The 22,236-nt window shown below is 49.6% G+C and overlaps 1 protein-coding gene across 6 annotated transcripts in view; it reads left to right on the top strand.

Moving 5' to 3' along the window:
- Positions 1-22,236, top strand: part of KAZN (kazrin, periplakin interacting protein) — a 1,016,124-nt gene that overhangs the window by 769,195 nt on the left and 224,693 nt on the right. The window lies entirely within an intron of this gene.

The raw sequence follows: 22,236 nt of genomic DNA on the forward strand, positions 1-22,236 counted from the left end.
GGTGGGCCTTATCCAATCAGTTGAAGGCCTTCAGAACAAAAACTGCGGTTTCCCGAAGAAGGAAGACATTCTCTCTCAAGGCAGTTACATAGAAATCCTTCCTGAGTTTCCAGCCAGCCCTTCCAGGTTCAGACTTGCCAGCTCCCACACCATGTGAGCCAATTCCTTAACATAAATAAATAAATATTGGTTCCGTTTTTCTGGAGAACCCTGACTGATAAACCCTAGAACAACTGCCCATAACTTGTAAGATGATCCCTAACTCCTCTCCATGGCCTCCAAAGCCTCTTGTGGTCCAGCCCCTACCTCCCTGGCTCCTCTCCGACCTCATTACCTGATCCAGTGATCCCCCAGCTTTCCTGTGCTCTGGAATCACCTGGAGAACAGTTTCCTGGGCCCCACCCCAGAGATTTGGATCCAGTAGGAAGCTGGGGGGGGGGCTGAATTTGCTTTCTAACGAGCTTGTTCAGGAGGTTGACGCTGCTGAGCCAACAAACGCAGTTGGAGTGACGCTGGCTAATCCATTTAGTCCGATACACCTAATTGTTTCCTCCGCTGAGAGCTTTGGAGAGTTACTTAGCTAAGTCATTGCCTCTGCTCTTGGAGCCATCTGCCAGTGCCAAGTGCCACCTCATCTGGGCATCCTGAGAGCCCGTGTCTAGCTGCCAGCCTGGAAGCAGCCGTGGTGAATGGGATAGGTTCCACTGGCCCCCACTCGCGCCACACTTGGGGTTGTTCTCACGGCTGCAAACCCAGGTCCTGGGCTGCACAGCTGCCTGATTTAAGCGGGAATATGCAGAATGAACCGTACAGAATGTCAAGTTGGGTGTGCCATGCTCACCGGCTATAAGTTGGCAGTGCCTGGCTAAGAGGGCCCTGTGGTCTTTGAACTGGACCTTGGAGGACAGAGTTTGAGAGTCCCAGTCAGGGAGGTGTTCCTAGCTTGAGCAAAGGACAGAGGTGAGAAGGTGCAGGTTAGGTCTGGGGGATGATAACAGTTTGGTTTGGACGGAGTAGAAGGTTCCCATGGAATAGCAGTGGGGTTCAGACTGGGGTGGTCAGTGAGGAGCCCCTGAAGGTCTCATGTGGGGGAGGTACATGCTTGAGATGGACAGAGGGAAAAGAGATGGACGGAGGGAAATGAGATGGATGGAGGGAAAAGAGATGGACGGAGGGAAAAGAGATGGATGGAGGGAAAAGAGATGGATGGAGGGAAAAGAGATGGACGGAGGGAAAAGAGATGGACGGAGGGAAAAGACAAGAGGCGAGATGAGCGCAGGGCCCCTAGAGCATCACAACGTTGAGGATGGAGACTTCTGGATGCAGCTGCCCTGCGGTTTGTTCTGTGGGGACAGTTGGGATGAAGGAGAGCAGGTGAGGAGTAAAAGCCAGGGAACATGATTCTGACTCTGAATCTAGATGCCTGGGGAGTGGAAGCCCCACTGACCAATTAGTAGCGTCTGGAAGAAAAACTGCTAGGTGATGGGCTCATGAGCTTGAAAGGATCCTTAGAAGTCGCTGTTATGGGCTCAGTTGTGTCCCCACCCTCAAATGTCCATATATTGAAGTTCTAGCCCCCAGTACCTTGGGATGAGCTGTATTTGGAGATCAGGCCTTTAAAGAGGTAATTGGGGTAAAATGAGGTCACGAGCATGGACCTGATGTAACATGACTGGTGTCCTTTTAAGAAGAGGAGGTTAGGACACAGACACGCACAGAGGGAAGACTATGTGAGGACACAGGGAAGAGCTGACCATCTGCAAGCCAAGGAGGGAGGCCTCAGAGGACCCCAGCCCTGCCCACTCCTTGATCTTGGACTTCCAGCCTCCAGAATTGTGAGAAAATGAATTTTTATGGTGTAAGCCACCCAGTCTGGCACTTTGGTATGACAGTTCTAGAAAACTAATGCAGTCACCCAGTTGAATCTCATTTCGCAGATGGGCTTACTAAGGGAATGGTGTCACTCCAAGTGGCAGCGTTCCCTCTACCATATAGGTCTCTTGACTCTAGGCAAGTAGTTGTTTTTCACCTCTCCATGCTGCCTCTCCCGTCATGAAATATTGACCATCTCCCTGTCTACAGTTTAGCTTGTTCAAACAATCTGCCGCCACTAAAGCAAACTAGCCTCTGTTTGTTTTTTTAAATAATGATTTTCTCCTGGAGTTCTCAGATTCCCGCCCTCCTGCTCCCGCCCTTCTCCATTCCTTTGAATCCTGGTCCTGATGGCCCAGCGCAGGAAAAGAAAGCTTTCGTCCCAGCCAGGTGACGTGATGGGGAGCTTCACCTATGACCCTTGGAGGTGGAGGTGCCAATGGAACATTCAGACAGAATTTTCCAAGAGGCAATGAGAAGAGAACTGCAGTCAGGAAAGAGATTGGACTGGAGATATCAAATTAGGAGCCGTCAGCCCAGAGATGTGGTTTGAAGCATTGTGAAGATGTGAAATCAGAGAGGCAAGAGTAACAGCGAGAAAGAGACAAAAAGATGTCTCACCCAGACTTTTTGGGTTGCGACCAAGAAAATCCGCCTCTGCATTGCTTAAGCAACAAAGGAGAATTTCTTGGGAAAACCCTGGAATTTCACAGAATCCAAAGAGAAAGTGGACATTCAGCCCCTAGGAAGGGTGGGAACCTGAGACTGAGCAGCTGTGAAGAAACCAAGCAACCCCTCACTTTGGAGCCATGTGTCCTTTTGTCCCTGTGCCTCGTTCCAATGTGTTTGCACGTAATGGAACGCTCTGACTCAACTAGCTCCCACAATAAGAAAAATGTATTTCCCCACATAACAAGAAGTCCTGAGGTAGGGTGGCCCCAGTAGGTTCATTTAGAGGCTCTGCAGTATATTCAGGTGTCTGGTTTCCTCATCTTTCCACTCTGCCAGCCTGGCAGTTGGCGTTGTCACTAGTTTGCTCCCTTCATGGTCTCAAGATGGCTGCCACATGAAAACATGGCGAGGTTTAATTCGAGACGGGGGCCGTTCTTTCCCGAGTGTCTCTTGTGTTGGCTTCCCAGGAGCTCCCCGCCACCCCATGCCTCACTGGCCATAATCGGGACACACGCTCATCTCCAGTCAATAACTGGCAGGATGAATAGGATTAGCCTGTGGTCATATGGAAGGAGTGGACTTCCCAAACAAGATGGAGTTCCGTTAGAAAGCAGGAAGGGTGTGTGGGAGCGTTTGCTGAGGAGGCAACTTGCTTCTCTCCGCCCCCAGCTCCCTTCTTCATCCCTCTGTAAGGCAGCTGTCTTCACATGAACTGCCACACATTGAAGTCCCATCACCTCAGACGCACACGGGCAGGCACCAAGTCCCAATTCCTAATTCCTAGGACAGAGGATCTACCACAGCCCTCTCCAGTCAGCTGACAGCCTCTGGCCAATCACCTGAGGGCATCACAGTAAAGTCATGCCAAACATGGCTGTAGGGCCACCTCTGGGAGGGCAGGGGACCATTTTCAGAGGAAGGAAGTTATAGGGTGGGGGCGTGGTCTGTGACGAAACCTTAAAGCCTTGGAGAATATACAGCTTTAAGAAGATAAATCCAGAGGTTGTCAACCAGGGTTGGTATTCCCCTCCCTACCCCACCCCATCCCCCCATCACCCCTGCAAATAGGAAGTATTTAGAAATACGGAGGGAGGAGGCTTTGGTCATCACCAGCCTGAGCCATCTGTTGGCATTTAGAAGGTAGTGACCAAAGATGCTAAACATCCTGAAATACCGGGGACAGTTTCACACAGTAAAGAATTGTCCCACCAGTCGTGCCATGTGGAGAAACTAAAAGAGATAGAGAAGGAATCCTTCATAAGGTTTGGGGGCAGGGAACAGACAATGCGGCGTATGGAAGCCAGGATTGGGAAGGTCACCTCGGTTGAGGGCTGCAGGACAAGAATAATTCTTAGTGCTCAGGAAGATAAGACCGGTGGATGCACAGAAGTAGAAGCGGAGTGTTAGATGCTGATTCCGGCAGGGTGCCTGCAAGGGGAGGGGGGGTTAGGTCCTGTTAGGGACTCTGGGAAGATGGAAGGAGGCGGGAGGGAGAGAGGGAGGGAGAGAGGGAGGGAGTTGGTTGCGGAGGAGACTTGGGTTATTACTTGCATGAACTTTGTCTGCAGACACCATCACTAATGTTGGTCCTGAGAGTTATATTTAAGAAAAACAATGATAACTGTTCACAGTACTGTAGCCTGTGGCTGAAGGGATGGAGAATTTGGTAGCCCAAGGTTGGTGACAGAGCCATTGCGTGAGCAGCCCCGAGTGGCAGGGAGCACATCACACAAGTTTCGGAGTCAAAGGACCTGGGCTTGCGTCTTGACTTCCCCTTCCCCTGCTCCTAAACTTGTTTTAAGGGTTAAGTAAAAGAAGACGCCTGACACAGTCCCCAGAGCATGGCAGCTGTCCTGGAAATAAATGGTGGCAGAATGTCCTTTGTATTACTGTGATCACCATCATCTTCACCATAGTCACGCCCTTATCACCTGGTCAAGCCTCAGGGCTGCCTCCTCTTATGTGTGTGAGGGGAAGAAGGGGGGCGGTTCCTTGGTGGCATTTGTCATTCTTCCTTGTAGCCTCTGGTTCTGTATGTTGACTTCATGACCCTCCATAGTGGTGAATTCCTCGGCTTGGCTCTATGAACCAGGAGGGTTTTTTTAAGTTTCTTTTTCAAGTTCTCTGTTTAGCATCTCTTTAGGGGCAGACATTTCTGCAGGGCATGACGCAGGCTGTGGCGGTCTGGCTGTTGACACGCTGTTCCTTTTGCTGTGCCCCCGTCTCCGCCAGGAAACCCAGGCACTATTCCCCTCTGTGTTGTACCCAGAGCACACTGTCCCACAGCGTCGGGTGCCTGCACCCTCACCACTGTCCCCGGGCCTAAAAAGCAGTGCTCGAGTCTTTGGCAAAAGCCAGAACTACCTCTGGATTCATGTTAATGCACAGGCAGGACGGGCCACCTCAGGCTGTGAAAGCGCCAGTCCCCAAGTACAGCCCAGCTTTTCAGGTGCGCAGAGGCTGCTCCGAGACCTTACAGGACGCCAGGCTGTGACTCCTTTCTGGACCTGGCTGCTGCCGTCTCCACTGGGAGGGCCATTTCTAGTTGTTCTAGGGCCTCTCCTCAGCTGTCCTAGGAGGTGTCATCTCTGCTCTTTCTTGTGGTTTCCTTTTGCTCTTCTGCAGTCACGCCACACCACCTGTGGACTATATGTAAGTAAGCGTGTACTGATGCATGCCATGGGCCTGAGAAATTCCACAACCATGTCATAGAACAATCTCTGTCCAGGTGTAAGTGCTTTGCATTTGGAACTCATGTCAGCCTCACGAAACCTCAGTGAGCCAGCCCCTTTCATCATCACCCCACTTTTCAGAGGAGCAAACTGAGGCACAGAGAGACAAAGTCACTTGCCCAAGGGCACATAGCTAGTACATGACAGCTGGGACTGTAACCCAGCTCCTCTGTTTCTACGTAAAGCCTGTGGGCTAACCCAAGCTGTTTTGTCCCTGCTTTATCTGATCAAACTGTGTTTCTCCAGCCTGTGGGCTTTGTCCTGCATATCCTTGGCCTTTCAGGAATGGCTCTCCTGTCCCACCTCTCCACTTCCAGGCCCTTGTCACCACAGCCCTCACCTCTCAACTGTCATTGTCTGTTTAGTTCTCTGTCTCTAGGGCCCGTGTCCCCAGAGGACAAATGGGTGTCTGCAGCACCTCGCCCAAGGCCCACACATAGTAGGTGCTCAGTAGACACATTCTGAATCAGTAGATGGCTGGCTGGACGGTCATGACACTCCCAGACATTAAATATCTCACCCAAGGCCATACAGCAAGGAAGGGGCTGGACCTGGGCTCCGTCCCAAGGCCTCGAAAAGCAGGTCCACGCTGGCCTCTGAGTCCCCTTTCGGCAGCTGCACGCTTCCCCGTCCCAGGCTGCCTCCTTTGGCTGTTCCTCTCAGATTGCGAAAGGTGGAATCAGCTCAAGGAAGGGTGATTTCCCAGCATCTCCTGATCGGCATGTACCGGCTATCTGTTGATGCTTCTAAGAGGCAGGCACTCGGCCCTTTGTCAGGCGCTCCGAGGCTGGCCACATGGGTTTATTTTAATGGATTTTTTTGTATTGTGAAAAAGAGTTTCTGTTAAACACCGGGTGAGTCATCCTGTGCTTCTGCGGTTGCTCCGCAGGCTCCACTGCCTTCAACACTCTCTGAGAGCCGGGTTGCAATGTCCAGAAAATCCCCTGGAGTTCTCTTGCTGCTTCCTGGGGGTGCGATGCCCTGTTCCCCAGGAGTGTCAACCCCTTCCTTTGTGCTTTTGCTCTGATCACCCACACTGATTTTCATAGAGGACAAGTTGGTGCAGGAAAAGAATAAAGACGTGGGGTCAGGCCAAATGGGGTCCGAATCTTGACTCAGAGGCCATGGGATGTAGGGTGAGCCAAGCCTCCCACGTCTCAGTGTTGTTATGTGTGCCATGGGAATTAACCTCAATAATGGAGTAGTAATGGATGGCGAAGTTACAAAATGTATGCACGGCTCAGCACACGTGGCCTTTCTCCTCCCCTGGGAAAAGGACAGGCAGCTGTGGTATCTTTTGTCAACAGGAACCTTCCCTGAAGCGGCCTCAGGGGGCGGACTGAGCTAGTGCCCGACTTGAGAAAAATCCAGAATGAGCTGGGAGCATTCTGGGTGCAGGGTTTTGTTCACTTCATCCTTCATGCCAGGCCTGGGAGATGACAAAAGTGCCCGGTGACGGCTGATGGATTTGAGGAGTTTGGTTGGGAAGCAGAGTGAGTGCTACAGACTGACCCTTTGGGAGCAAACTCCAGAGCCCAGTGAGGAGCCACTTCCCCCTGCCCCCCTCGACCCCCACCCCCTACCCCCAGGTCCTTCACAGAACGTTCACAAGAGTCTTTCAGCTGGAGAGCTTCCACTTTCTGGATAAAGCCACCGTCTGATCAAGGAACTTTGAGAAACACAAGTGAATGGGAATGTTTATGGGGTTTATAAACCTACCCTTTTCAGGATGGACTTCCTGAGGGGAAACAGGAACCCCCATCACGTGATGGCCTGGGAAACATTAGAAATAGCTTGAGGTTCCTTGTATTCTTCCTCTGTTTGCACAAAAGTGGGCTGTGCCCCCTTCTTGTCTGAGGGTTAGGGGTAACTGATACGGCTGGAAACAGCAGCCAATGCTTATGCCAGAGACGCCAAATGCTGGCACATGTGCCCTAGCTCAGCCCTCCCCTGCACACAGCAGACATACCTAATCGATCACTGCACTGTCTGTGCCGCCCCTGGCATGGGCTGCCGTGTCACATTTCAGGGAACTTCCAGACCAGCGTGGTGGTAATTGCATTTCCTATTAACAAACACTTTCTCTTGAAAAAAGGAGGGGGGGGAAACATGCATATTACAATTAAAACATGTACCACTGCACTGTGTAAATATCCAGGACCCTAGGGACTTCATCTCAATAGTCTTATTATCAGCTCATTTTATTTGCGTATAAACAATAAATACATTGCAAATTATTAATGGATAACTATGTTTAGGAATTACGGCGATTACTGATCAATTGGATGGAGTAATTACTACAATCACTGGATAATTAGATTCTTCCTGGCCTGCGTAGGGAATGTATCAGCTCTGAGATTCATTTCTTGGCTCAGCAGAGTCTCAGAACCAAGAAGAGAGAGTCCTGAGCTCCAGAGCAGCCAAGTTGGCCAACTGTAAGTTGGGTTGGCAGTCGCTAGTCCCCCCAAAAAAGAAGGTGCCACATCTGTTACAAATGCTTCCAGCTGAAGAAACCCTGACTGCAAGCAGTGTAAACTGAGGGATTTGTTTTTGGTTTCCACCAAATAAGAAATCCGGAGATGGGTAGAATGACTATCACAGCACCTCTGTAGCAATACCAAGAATCCAGCCTCTCTCTCTTTTTCCGAGGTGCCATCCAGAGATCGGTGGTGTGTCACTTCACGGTCACACGATGGCCGCTGATGGTCCAGGCACCACATTCACATTTAAGGCAGGAAGAAGGCAGAAGAGATGGTGACAGCCACATTTGTCTGTCTGTTTCTAATCAGGAGAGCCCTGAAGAGACTTCTACTTATGTCTCATTGGCCAGGACAAGGTCACATGGCCACCCTCGCTGCAAGGAAGGCTGGGAAGTGGGAGACTGAATGTCCTGGTTGACTTAGGCCAACCATGCTCCTTCCTCTGGGGCTGAGTCTATTGTTACTCTGAACGAGCAGGGTCCTATTAGCAAGAAAGGAGAGCCTGGAAATAGGGTAGACAACTAATAGTGTCTGCGACATATACTCAGGGAGACCAAACCCCACATCGCTTTGTTACATGACAGGTATGAATAGTGAAGCTATAGATGACTTTGTTGTTCCTTGTTCATTCATTCATTCATTCATTCATTCAGCACATGTTTAATCACAGCCTAGTAATAAACACCAGAGATTGTGCTAGAAAAGGAAGAGAAGAATGGAATTATTTAGGAACAGATAACAGGGATGGAGGGCATCGCAGAAAACTTTATAGGGAGAGTCCATCTAAGCTGAGAATAAAAAATAATTAAGTGTTTGTGTCCTTGTATGTGTATGTGTGTGTGGTGGGGGGAGGTGTATGCGTGAGGGGCAGGCGGGAGGAGAGGTGGGTGTCGCAGACAGAGGCTACAGCATGTGTGACTATCTCAGTGGAGGAAAAGGTATCGCCTGTTTGTGGAGATGAGAGGAGGCCAGCGTAGCCAGAGCATAGAAAGTAAGCCTGGAAAGACAGTCAGATACCGGATACCAGATACCGGATACCAGATACCAGTGAGCCAACCTGCGTTTACACTTTGTTCTAGAGGCCGTGTCTTCCCCAGCCCTTGCTAGTGAGAGGCAAGGAATCGTGGCATTAGCCACTAGCCCCCACTAACAAGTGGCCAACACGTGAGCCTTCTTCATGGCTGTATTAGTCAATACTCTTTTAGTTAGGTGGGGGAAATGGTTTAATTTTTAAAAAACGGATGAGGGTAGTTATTGGGGCATGTTATTAAGAAGTCCAAGGGGTGTTGGCTTCAAGTACAGCTGGTCCAGAGGCTCAGATGATGTCATCATGAATCTGTCTCTTTTCAGCTCTTTCTTCCCTTACCTCATTCTCAGATAGGTTCTCCCTGAATCAGAGCAAGGGGGCAGCGGAAGCTCTAGACTTGTGCTCTATGAACTTTGGGCCCCAGAGGAAAGAGTGACGGTTCCAGCAGAGGTTCTAGGGAGAGCTGCCTGTGGCCCATCTTGGGTGTCACGGCTATCCCTGAATGATCATTGAGGCTGAGGGACGCTGTGCCCTCACTGACAGGCCTGAGTCAGGTGTCCGCCCTGGGAACCTGCAAAGTGAGCTGCGAGAGAAGGAAGAAACTGAGGTGCTGTTATGCCCAGGTAGACTGAATGCTGGGTGGCCCCTCCTGCCTCATTCTTTCTTTCACCTGTCATCGTCCAGACCACACTTACGTTTACCCAGCTCCTGCCCTGCTGTACACCTTCCTGCTGCCCAGCCCTTGGCCCTAATGACTCACATGAGCCCTCCCATGTTGACCCTGGCCCTCTTCCACCCAGGCTGGAAGTGCTTCCAGGCTCAAGATAATTCCTCGCTTCCAGTTCCTTCTGCTACTACCGCTATGACCCCACGAGGGAAGTGGGACCCCTCCCTGCCTCCATCCTCCCCTTCCCCACCCTGGCCAACATCATTGGCCAATCTGTCTTTAATAAAGGAAAATGCTGGCGTCTCCTTAAGTTGCATCAAGCAGAGACATGGGTCCTGTGTGTCACTTTCCGTCCAGCACTTTTGAAGCAGCATCACCAGCATTCCACCACAAAGGCACTGATTTTTCCCATCCGACACACAGCACTGCTTATAGCTCTCTCAGTCTGACAAGAGCTATTGTGCCTACCTACAAAGATTTACCAAATTATGAGCAGCTCCCTATCTGGACTCTGAGTTAACAGAATGGGAAACTGAGACAGGCGCATGACAAGCAGCTTTGCAGAGGTGAGGGCCACCCCTGCCTGTCCTACCTGGCAACCTCCAATGTTACCTCTTCCGGGAATCTTCCTCTGAGATCCTCACTGTGTTATTCAGGACTCTTTGGATTGCAAGTGACAGAAACCCAACTCAAACAGACACAAGCAAAAATTTGTGAATTTGTTAGCACTCGAAAGTGAAATCGAAGAGTGTCTGGCTTCGGGCATGGCTGGATTCTGGGGCTTAAAAGATGTCATGGGGACTTGATTCATTGACTCTCTCTCTCCCCATCTCTGGCATCTGCTGTCCTGTGCGTAGGCTTCATTCTTAGGCAGAATCTCTCCCATAATAGTCCCTGGAATTTCCAAGACACATTCTTACAGCTTAGCAGCTTCAGCAGGATGACGGTGCCTCTTTCCCAAATTTCCTTGTAGACGTCTGGGGTGACAGTCGTTGTCTTTGACTGGCTCAGCTTTGGTCATGGATTCAAGGTCTAGACCAGTCCCCCCACCTGTTTTTGTGTGGGCCCCCCCACACCAAGAATGCTTTTTACACCTTTACATGGTTGGGAAACATCAAAAGAAGAACAGTACATCGTGACATGTGGGAATTATATGGAATTCAAATTTCAGAGTCCATAAAGGTTTATTGTCACACAGCGAGCCTCACTTATCTACATAGTTTGTGTCTATGGCTACTTCTGACCAGAGTTGAGTAGCTGGGGCAGACGCTATGGCTCACAATGGCAAGCATATTTACCATCTGGCCCTTAATAGAAAAAGTTGGCGGAACCCTGGTCTGGACACTCAGTGTAGCCAGTGGGATGCCTGAGTCAGTGCCCACCCTTGGAGTCTGGGGGTGGAGTCAGCCCCAACCAATCAGATCACAGGATGAGAGCAGCAGCGGGTTTCCAGAAGAAGGGCATGAGTGCTGGGTAAGGAGGACAACGGAAGTCCCCTCCACCACTGTCTTAACCAGAATCTCCCAGAAGCAGACACGGAGACTAGTGTGTGAACACTTGTCTTTTATTGAGGGGGGTCCCAAATGGGAGACCTGCTGTAGAGCTTGTGGCATAGGGGGCTTCCTGCAGGCAGTTGGTTCCTAAAAGAGAGGGATGGCACTAAAGCCTGCAGTGACTGAGTGATGGGCGGAGAGGCCACCAGTAAAGCCCAAGAACAGGCCCCAAGGCACTGCACCGCCATCTCTCACCAGACAGGCAGAGGAGTGGGTGGGACAGCTGCCCCATCACCCCGCCTCCCTCATGGCCCCAAGCTCCCTGCCCCTTCAGGTTCTGGGGGTTTGGGTGCAAGGAGTTCCAGAGATTCTAGCTTCTGGATCCTCCCGGTCCTTGTCCCAACTCTGAAACATCATTGGCCTTGAAGGAAGTTCAGCCTCGTTCAGCTTTTCCCCCGAGGGTGGGGCCCATATCCTCTTTCTGATCACAGTCTAGACGCTTTAGTCCCTGAGCATCCCTGAGATGTGAAGAGCCATGTATCCTGCCTCTGCCCTAAACCCCCCACCTCCACCTAATCAGAGTCCTACATGGGGGGGAGAGAGGCCTCTTGTGGATCCCCCCAGGCATTACCTCTTTTTAAATTTTTCATGATATCATATTTAATACATTTAAAAGACCTTAGTAATGAATTCAAAATGTGTTAAGTATAACTTTTAAAAATGATACCCACAGACCCATCACCCCGCTAAGGAGCTAGAAGGTGACAGAGCCTGGCTGCCTGGGTCCTTCCCATTATGTCCCCCGCCCCAGGTAACTGCTGTCCTCAACTTTGTCTTTCTCAGATGCTCATATGATCTGATCACACACAGGTTCTGTCCTGAATTTTGTCTTTATCATTTCTTTAATTATCTCTTAAAGACTTATCACATGTTTAGAGATATTTAAATAATTATTATTTAGTTTTAATTTTATAAAAATATGGTATTTGATGTAAGCTCTTGCGTCTCCCTTTCTTCACTCGACTTCCTCTTGTTAAAAATGCACCCGTGTTGTTTTATGTAGTTGTGATTTGTTCACTCTCACTGTTGTACATTATTCTGTGTGAATATAAGACCATGTATTTAACCATTCTACCTATGACAGACCACGTTGTGGACCACAGTGGTATATTGAGGGTGGGGACAATAATAAACAATGCTGCTTTGAATGTCCTTATGCATGACTGTTGGAACGTCTCTTGGGTTTATACTGAGGCATGACATTGCTGGGTTCTGGGGTGTGTGGGGAACTGGAAACTCCCAGTCTTAGTTTGGGAAGAACCACACCCTGCTGGTCGGTTACCCAGGATCCTGGTAACTCTCCTCTCGTGTTTGACTTTACAAGAGCACGTTCCAGTAGGTTCCATAGTGGTCGTACCCAGGCTCTGCTCCTGATCCCATTCCTTGGTCATAAGCAGGGTTAGCTTTTTGATTCCTAAACCTGCTCAGGGGCACTTTGTCCACCAGCTTCGAGGAAAAGAGAGATGAATGAGCTGCCCACACGCCCCGTAATCATTTCCTACCAGGGGCATTGTGGGAAGTGCAGGCTTCAGCGTAGCCCACGGGGGAAGACCATCAGGCTGCAGGTATGCGTCCCAAACCTGCCCCCTTCTGCCTCCTTGGACAGTAGCACTCAGTGTTTTCGCAGTATTATTCCTTAAATGCATGGAGGAAGAGTTCTTGAGAAAAGGCTGTATAGGGTAGTGGTTAGGACCAGGGTCTCTGGAGTAGTCTGCTTGGGTTCACATCCTGGGATCAAAGCTCCTTCTCTGGCTGGGAGACTTTAGATAAGTTCCCCCACCTTTCCTGGCCTCAATTTCTACTTGCTGGGGATAAGGAGGCTCACCGAGTCATCATGAAGATTAAATGGGGTAGTACATGGTTAAGGCAGTATCTGGCATGGAATAAACAGTCAATACATGCTAGGCATGCTTTTAGAGTAAAATAGTAGCTGAAATGCACCCAGCAAACTCACTTGAGTAAAGTAAGTGGAGACAAATCCTTCCTTAATAAATGTGAACTATTGATATAATTGTTTTCATTCCCAGGAAAACTCCTATTCATCCTTCAAGACCCAACTGAGCTACCACTGAGATATCCTTCCCTGCCTCTCTATTCTGACAGCGTTTGGTGCAGAGTTTATAATCCCATCCATCTGATTGTGTTTCTATTTCCCTATTGCTTTTTCTTGGTTTCGTTGCTCCTCTGTCCCTAACTAGGTTATGATGTCTTCCAGGACAGGGGCTATTGATGGCCAGCATAGAGTTGGTGCTCAGTTTAGGAAATGAAGGGATGAAGTAGAGAGAACACTGGGTCTTAGAAGTGTGTCAGGACTGCTTCTCTCACATGGTCACAGAGCCGGCAAGAAAGGGAAGCCAGCCTGACTGCATGTGTTCATTTCCTCTCGGTTGCAATAAATCTGAAGGAGGAAGAGTGAAATGGTCGTTGTCCTGCCTCCTGCCCTGGGCCAGTGCCTCCAGGAACTCCAGCCATATGCCAAGCTGGGCCTTCAAGCCCACTCCCCAGCCCTTTATTTTTTCTGACCTTCTCTCATCACCTGGCATCACAGAAAACTGACTTTCCCTCACATTGCGTGGTTCTCTTTGGCTGCTTCTAAGATGACGACTCCCTTTTGATTCTTAATTGAGTCCAGGAGGGAACTAGCAGTAATTGCAGATATGAGTACTCTCCTCTGTAGAGGTCAATTGTGTCCTTTATTTAAATAATAGCAACTGAAATGATTAGATGGCAGGGCATTGGAAAGCGTGGGGTGGAGGAATCTAACCACACACAGAATTACTGGCAAATCACCTCATTTTGGCCTTTTCTCCCTAATCATGAGCTGGTCGCCTTTTTTGAACATTTGGGACTGGTGGTGCACCTCTCCGGAATCCATGTCTGTGGGAACACAGGTGCAAGGGAGGAGAAACATTTAGCAAGCACATTAAACTTCTCTTAAACATAAACTCAAAGATGAAGGCTTTCCTGATGCCAAGAAGAGACTGTGCTGTAAATTGCCTGCTGAAATTACTCTCTCCAGTCATGGTGGGTGACAGAGGGGCTCTGAGTCTGATTTTCTGAACTGTATTAAATAGGAGTTGCCGTTCAATTGTAGGCTGCGCTCACGCTGGAAAGTCCAACCCTCATCCAGGTGGAAAGAGCCACACCTGCCTGGTCATTTAGCCAGGAGGCTGCCTCTTGCTAACTTGCCTCTTGTCCACCATGCACGTCACTAGTCCTTGATGGAGACAAATCCTTCAAATCCATGAAAGGAACTCATTTATTTAAGTGCCCTTATTGTAGGTATCAGACAGAAGGGCCATGTATTTATATTGGTTGCATTGTTTCTATGCACCAGACCCTATCTAGGCACTATCTAGTGGAATGTATATAGCAATGCCAGGATGCCAGACAGCAAAGGCCATGGTCACCTTCATACAGTAGAAAATGATAGATAGATAGATAGATAGATAGATAGATAGATAGATAGATAGATAGATAATGTAGGCAGGCAAGCAGGTAGGTAGGTAGATAATTTAATTCAGATAGTGATAAGGGCTTTGAAGACAATTTAAAAGGGTAATGTGAAGAGAGTAATGGAGGGACAAAGGAGACCAGAGGGCTCTCAGGAAGGGACATTTGAACTGAGATCTGAATGTTGAGAATGAACCAATCATGCGAAGATTAAGGGAAGAACTTCTAAATGTCAAGACAAGTGTGAAAGCCTGGGGTGCAGTAAGCTTGGCAAGTGTGTGGCACTGTGCAGACATTTACAGGTAATTCACTTAGAAGTGGGGTCCAAAAAGCATTGTGTTCCAATGCACACGGCTCAAACTATGAAAAGGACTTACTTTGTCCTTTTTAAAATCACTACAGTTTTAATAGGTCAAAGGCCATGCACAGGCAATGGAGTGCTGGAGCTGGAGCTGGGGCTGGCTGTGCCCAACCCTTCCCAACTCTGCATTCAGTGACATCACCACAGAAATCAGCAAATATACAAATCAGGGATTTTTTAAAGCCAGGTTTTAAACTTTTACCAGCACACCACTGACTACAGGGCCTTCCTGGGAATCAAAACATTGGGCGATGGATTGATCCTGCCCCATTTTCCTCTCTCACCTCTTGTCCTCTGCTTTACCCTATCCACCCTGTTCTAGCCACTCCAGTCTTCTGGCCAATCCTCACACAGGCAGGAAGTGCTCCAGCCTCTAGGCTTTTGTACTACTTGTTGTTCCTCTTTCCCCAAACATCTGCAGGCCTGGCTGGCTCTCTAACCTCCCTCAGGCTTGCTGAGATGTCCCCTTCTCAGTGAGTCCCTCCCAAAGGACACCCGCCCCCACCTGTCTCCCTCCCTGCCCTGTCTTTCTCTGTAGCGCTTAACACCATCTCACTTATGGTATCTTTACTGGTGTATCCTTTTTATTCTCTGCCTCACCCCCAGCTTATTCTCTGCCTCACCCCCAGCTAGAATGTAAGAGCCAAGATGAAAGGGGGATTTTCATCTGTTTTGTTCACTGTTTTATACCCAGCACTTTAAGCCATGCCTGACACGTAGTCAATGCTTGTTTATCTTTTGTTGAATGCATGGATGAGGGGCCCAGTCTGTTTTCTCTTGTCCCTCTGGTGGATCCAGCTGTCTGGTGTTGTCTCTTAGTTCTAGAACAATGATAGACACATGGGGTTCAGCAGATCCCAATGAGGAAATTGAGGCAGCACAACGGGAAGAGTGAGGGTCTTGCCTGCAGCCAAACATCGGTCCAGGGCCATCGGCAGGGTCATTTTGTCCAATTGTGTGAGGTGGCAGCTCTGGGAATCCCTCATTGTCTTGCATCATTAAGTGAAATATTCCCCCCAGAATTTAATATCTAAAAGTCATTATTGTACCAAATGGAATTGACATCTGTTTACATTTTTCTTCCATTGCTCATCTCCATGGGAAATCTGCTTTGATGCCTTGCTATCATGTTTGACACAGAAGAATCAGAGGAGCCGTACAATTCGCAGTGGGATTTTTTTTTTCTTTTGTGCTTTCCTTATTTTTTTTTAATTTTTACTTTTACTAAAGTAATACATGCACATAATTTAAAAATATCAAAGAGTACTAACAGGCTTATAATGAAAAATGGCGATCCCATGTCCACCCTCCCTCTCCTGCATCTAGCTCCCAGAGCCAACTACCTCCCACTTCTGGCTGTTTCTTTTGCTCCTCATCTCCATACTTTCAAACAATTTTTGTATTGCTATTTCTTGGCTTATCCATTTTAGACATTGTCTCTTGATATCCTATGATGGAGTGAAAATTTAGCATTCTTGGGCCCCCTTCAGCCATCCCTCCCACCACAATCCTCCCAATATAGTTGAGTCACATTTCTTAGTTGCAGTCAGTGGTCAGTGTTGACATTTATTAAAACCATACTCGCTATAGAGTCAGGGGGTGTAACAGATTCTCCCAGAATACCTAGCTGTCCTGTTTGAATCTGTGCCTGCTGTGTACATGAGGGTGTAGCAGACTCAGGGCCGTGGGTGTGGTGAGAGTGAGGGATCCCAGAAGGAAACATGTAAGAAAAAAGAATCAGAGGGGAGCCATTTAGGTGATTGGTGGGAGGAGCTGACATTGAAGCGGGTCCTAAAGGGGGACAAAGAGGGGACCAGCCGAGGGAAACAGTGCAGAGCAGGGTAGCTTTGCAGGTATGCTTAGGAGCATGGCGGGACCCTTATCTCACACTTCAGATCTCACATCACTGCAGCTAGAAATGAGGTCCGGCTGGCTAGAGGAGTGGGCCTTTCAGCCAGGCCCTGAAGATGAGTGAGATTTTGCAGACAGGCCTGGGGTGGAAGAACGTTCAGGATGCAGGAACCAGCATCGGCCAAGACCCAGAGGTGGGGCCGATTTCAGCAAGCCTGCCTCCTTATCACTGGATGTCAATATCTTCATTTTATAAAGTTCAGATTTTTTTAAAGGAATATCCCTCCCCATCCCACTGCCCTGACGCCTCTTTTCATTCTCCACACCCCCTGTAGTCCTCATCTCTTCACAGACACTTGACGTGGTTGTCAGTATTTCTGGCCTTCAGTTTGTCCAGCCCGTCTATGGGGTAGGGAGCTGGGGGTATGGAGTCTCCACACAAATCTCGCCCTACGTGTGTCTTCGCCACCGTAGCCACTCAGCCAACTGGACAAAGACACACTGGCTCTTACACTGCCAGTGCTTTGAACTGTTTGTTTCCTCCTGCAGAGGACAGCGTGATCGGAATAGCTTGAAAAAAACATTGGGAGTTTGGCCCCACCCCATCAACCTCCCAGAGGTGGACACCAGAAGAGTTCCTCCAGAGGGACCCAGTTTCCTCTTCGGACGTGTATATTTTGAGCTCATTACCAGCCTCCGCTCTGGTCTAGACTGGGCCCGTTTCTATCTGCAGAATCCCAGGCCCAGCCTCAGAGCCTGCCTTGGATGTGTTTAGGAGCCCAGCCTCAGGGAAGCCCCTGCCCCACCCACATCCTCACTGTCTTTTCCCAGACTCACCTTTTACCTCGGTTGCTTTGCCTATCTGAGCGTCAGTCTCTTCATCTGCAAAATGGGGATAATAACTAGACCTACTTCCCCTAAAGGTTGCTGTGGAGGTAAAACAAGGTGCTGTGAGTTAAGGGCCTGGAATGGAGTGGGTCCCTGGCAACTATTTCTTTCTTCACCTTTCTCATTATCAATAGTGACTAAAACAGGCTTCACATTTTCTCAGCTCCACTTTACATAATAGCATCCTTCCTGGGCTGTCAGCTTGTCGGAACATGTACTGGAAGAAGTGTGCCTTGCGGGCATCCCTTTGGGGCACAGAGCCAAGATTTGAATGAGATTGTTCTTTATGGAAAAAAAAATGTGAGCAGCCATAGGATATGTTTTTGTCCCATCTGAATGGCAGTCAACTCAGATGACAGAGTCCCTTTCCAACAGGGAGGAAATGAAGTTTCTTCCTCAGTCCCTTCTTGGCTTCCACTGGGCTAGCAGGGCAGCTGAGGAGCTGGCAGCTTCACAGGCAGGAATGTCAGCTGTTTCTCCAACATCCCACACAGTGCTTGGTTGGTTTGTAGGCTGGGTGTGTGGATAAGTGGATGGACGGGTGTATGCTTGGATGGATGGATGGATGGATGGATGGATGGATGGATGGATGGATGGATGGATGGACAGGTAGACAGAAGGACAGATGAGAAGGGGGCGTGGTGAGGGAGGGATGGGATGAGCCACTCCTCTGTTTAGTCTTGAATATCCTTGCTGGGCTGGCTGTTAGTTTCCCTAACTGTCCTCTGTGGTACACCTGTAGCCCTTGTGTTGCTTATAGATGCTCCTCGAGAGGTATGTGTTAGTCCAGGTCCTCCAAGAAGCAGACCAAGATGGGGTTAAACATGCAAGGGTTTTTGTTAGGGAAATGCCTGTGTGAGGGAAAATGGAGAGAAAGCTGGAAAAGGCAGGCGAGCCATTAGACCATAACACAAGTCAGACTACATGATAAAGAGAAACACCCGAGACTGCCATGCATCCTAAGGAAGATTTGGCAAAGCTGTCCAGGAGTCCTCAAGCCAAAGCTGGCCATCAGAGGAGTCCCATGTCTTCCAGGAGTGGGCCTGACTTTGTATTTCTGTCATGCTCCATCACTGGCTGGGGGACACAGCCTCTGTGCGAAGGCGGCAGCTGGGGCCCTCGGTCAGCCACGCTCCCTGTATTTGTAAGTCATCAGGGTGCATTCTCATGGCCGACAGAGGGGAGGGAAGTTCTACCGACTTCAAAGTTTTGGAATTGCTGTGTTCTGCAGTTCTGGGGCCTCAGGGTGCACCGTGGCAGAGTTAAGTTATCGAGAAGCCCTGCAATAAAGAGTAGTTGCCCAAATTTGTTTGACTAGGGAGCCTTTTTTATAGACTGGTTCCAAGGAATAGAGTTTGAGATCCAGTGGTCTAAGTATGGCCTAAAAGTTCCCAGGCTAAGAGAGAGAAGGAAAAAAAGAGAGAAGGGAATGATGGTTGGGGTGGGGGGATAGCTACACATGGACAGAGATCGAATGAACAGAAAAACACAAATCAAGGGAGAAACAAAATGCCACTGGTTGTTTTTAACAGACCAAGAGGAAAAAATATATATATATACACACACACATACAGAATCCAGGTGTTACTGACCAAGGCTCAAGGCTGACACAGGAAGCAAAATTATTTTACTGCCCTTAATAACAATCAGGCCTCCTGTTTGAACAGCGCACTACAGTATATAAAGCTCTTGCCCCGTCTCATCTCCTGTGAGTATCACCCCAACCCTGCCAGTCAGTCCAGGCTGGAACCTTTTCTTCCTCATTTTGTCCCTCGCAATGACATTGACTGTGGTGACGATACCTGTTGAAGTTACTGAGCCCTCTAAGTACCAGCCACAAACCTAAGCAACTCCGCTTTTATTAACTTTATTCTTCCTACACAGGAAGGGGACTGCAGCTCAGAGAGCTGAAGTGACTGTCACACAGCCAGCCAGCAGCAGACCCTCATCTAAACCCGGGGCTGTCTGACTCCACAGTCCCCGCCAGCGAGTAAGCTGAGCAGCCCCCTGCCGCCCCTTCTTTGCCCGGTACAGCAGCAGGAACCTGCAGCCCCTCTGCGTGGGCTTTTTATAGCCTGCTCTATATCACACTGAGAAGTAGGCTCAGGGCATGTAAAGTGGGTAGTGATTTTTCTCCCCCTTTCTTTTACTGCCTTTGTTTATTGAGGGACAAATCATTGCTGTTTTCATTTGTGTTTCTAGCACAATAAAAATAAAAGATATGCCGGCAATCTGTTTAAAAGCTCATGCAATTCCAGAATTTGAGCTGTCGCGTTTATGCCACACACTCATCTCCTAGACTCCATGGTGCCAGCCGCCCAGGCCGCCCAGGGCTTCTGAAGTTGCCATTGTCCATCAGAGCCAGGTGGGCCCGAGCTCTGGCCACGGCCACCTTGCTGGCTCCAGCTGAGGCCTGTGGAGGACAGACGTAGGCACATGCCTGGCTTTGCCCAGAGCCTCAGATGTAGCAACAGCCAGCAGCCATCTTTGCTTAATTGTTGCAGTTGATTTTGGGGCCTGTAAAAGAGGGAGTCCCAGGCCTGGGAGGGGCCTGCTCTTTTGGCTCCCACATCCACATGCCAATCTAAGCCTTAGGTTCACAGTGAAGTATGTGTGTCTACATATGTGCAGCGCTAGAGTGAGAAAGTTCTAGAACATGTTCCTGCAGTATGTGTTGGCTCATCAGCCTCCCCCACCAGAACGTCAGCTCCATGAGGCTGGGGGCTTTATCTGCTCCTTTCAATGCAGTATCCCCAGGCCTAGAACAGTGCCTCGTACATAGTAGGTGCTCGATAAACATTTGTTGGCTGAATAAGTGAATGTCACATATACATGAAAGACTAGTACGCATTGGAGGAATGGGCAAGGAACGGGGCCAGGCATCCAACAACATTCCTTCCCCTCTCTTCCTGCTTCACCCTTCCCACACCCAAGGACTCCTGCGCCTGTCCTCTGCCTTCGCAGCTCTCCTCTCTCCCGCCTTTTCTCTCTTCTCTGCTACCTTTCCTGGACTGTCTCCTCCTTTTCCCCGATATGATGTCACCACGCTCAGAACTCCAGGGTGGGGGGCGGGGAGTGGGTGGAAGCTGCCAGAACAAGGAGACCCAGTTCTAGTTCTGCCTCTGATTTGTTTTGAGCTTTAGTTTCCTCATCTGTAAAACCTGGAGAGTGTGTCCACCCACCACGCCTCCCGCAGAGGAGCTGCGAAGAGAGAAGGGATGCACCACGGCAGGTGGGGGAGTCAGGCATGTCGGCAGGAACGCTTTGTGCTAACCAAAGACGCCTCCTTGTCGCGGAAAGCAGTAGCGCTCACTCTCGCGCTTGCTTTCTCTCTGTAAGGTGTGCATGTTGGGGTGCAAGGAGTCTTGGTTTGGGAGTTCAGTGCGGGGGGTGGGGGGTACCCTGGGGGGAGGGGAGCATGACCATCCACTCAGAGTCTGAAGCTACAGATGTGGACTGTCAGTGAGATTGACAGCTCCATTAGGCGGCTGCCCGCTCTCTGCATAGTGATTAAAACGTCACCATCCATCCCACGCACTGTAAGTCATTTACCGGCCCCGGTGCTCCATCAAGGATTGCGTGAACGTGGGGCTTTAGCGTCCTCTTCCGCCGGCTGCACAGAGGCAGACTCAGTGGGAGACATCTGTGCGTTGCATCCCCAGAGCACGTTGGACACAGAGGCTGGTGAGAGCTTGAAAGGCAGCCAGAGGCCCAAGTGCATGGAAGAGGGTCAGTGAAGAGGGCTTGATGCTGTGTCTCCAGGGTGCAGGGGCTGGGTCAGGAGAGACCACCGGGAATGGAAGCTGGGGGACATCCAGTCCCTGCCCTCATTTTACAGACCAGCGAGCTGAGGCTGCACACACACGCGCACACACACACACACACACACCAACTTCCCATGTGTGGCCACTCTCAGAGTGAAGGACTACTCACTCACTAAGGACCAGCTGCCTCTCCCAGGGCCAGGTCTTACTTACTTCAAGTTGCCAGTGGGTGTTGGTTATGCGGTGCTAGCTGAGTTAGCAAGGAGTGGTAACCAGAGTCGCAGGGCCACTGGCCACACTGAGGTTAGCGCTGAGGTCTCCTGCCCCTCATCTGAGTGTATGTGTCACCCCATCTGTCATTAATTCTAATCATCTTTACCATCAACACAATAATAGCAATAACAGTAACGATAGCAGCTAACATTTGTTAAGTGCTTTCTGTGTACCTGGCTCTGTGCTAAGCTCGTAACACACATTAACACAGATATTTCCACTGCAATGTCACAATGTGTTCCTGGAAGCCCCACGTTCTGTAAAATCCTGCACTGAAAACAGCCGGGCTAATGGGAATAGGGTTGTTGGAGGGAGGGGCCCTCCGAAACCTGGGGACTTGGTAACTGGCGCACACGCGGAAACGATCGCGATTCGTATAAGACTAGCACAGCTGAGTTTGTACCCAGCTTCCCTGGGGGTCATTTGTGTGCATCCTTAAAAGACACACTTAAGGGCTTGTGCTTTCTCTTTTGAGCTGTGGATCCGAGGGCATTCGCTTCTGATACAGACGATTTTCATCAAAATTAAAAATCAGACCGGGGGGCCGGCCCGGTGGCTCAGCGGTTAGAGCTCCATGCTCCTAACTCCGAAGGCTGCCGGTTTGATTCCCACATGGGCCAGTGGGCTCTCAACCACAAGGTTG

This window comes from Rhinolophus sinicus, chromosome 14, assembly GCF_057876585.1.
Source record: "Rhinolophus sinicus isolate RSI-liver-muscle chromosome 14, RSI-T2T, whole genome shotgun sequence".
NCBI classification, from domain to species: domain Eukaryota; kingdom Metazoa; phylum Chordata; class Mammalia; order Chiroptera; family Rhinolophidae; genus Rhinolophus; species Rhinolophus sinicus.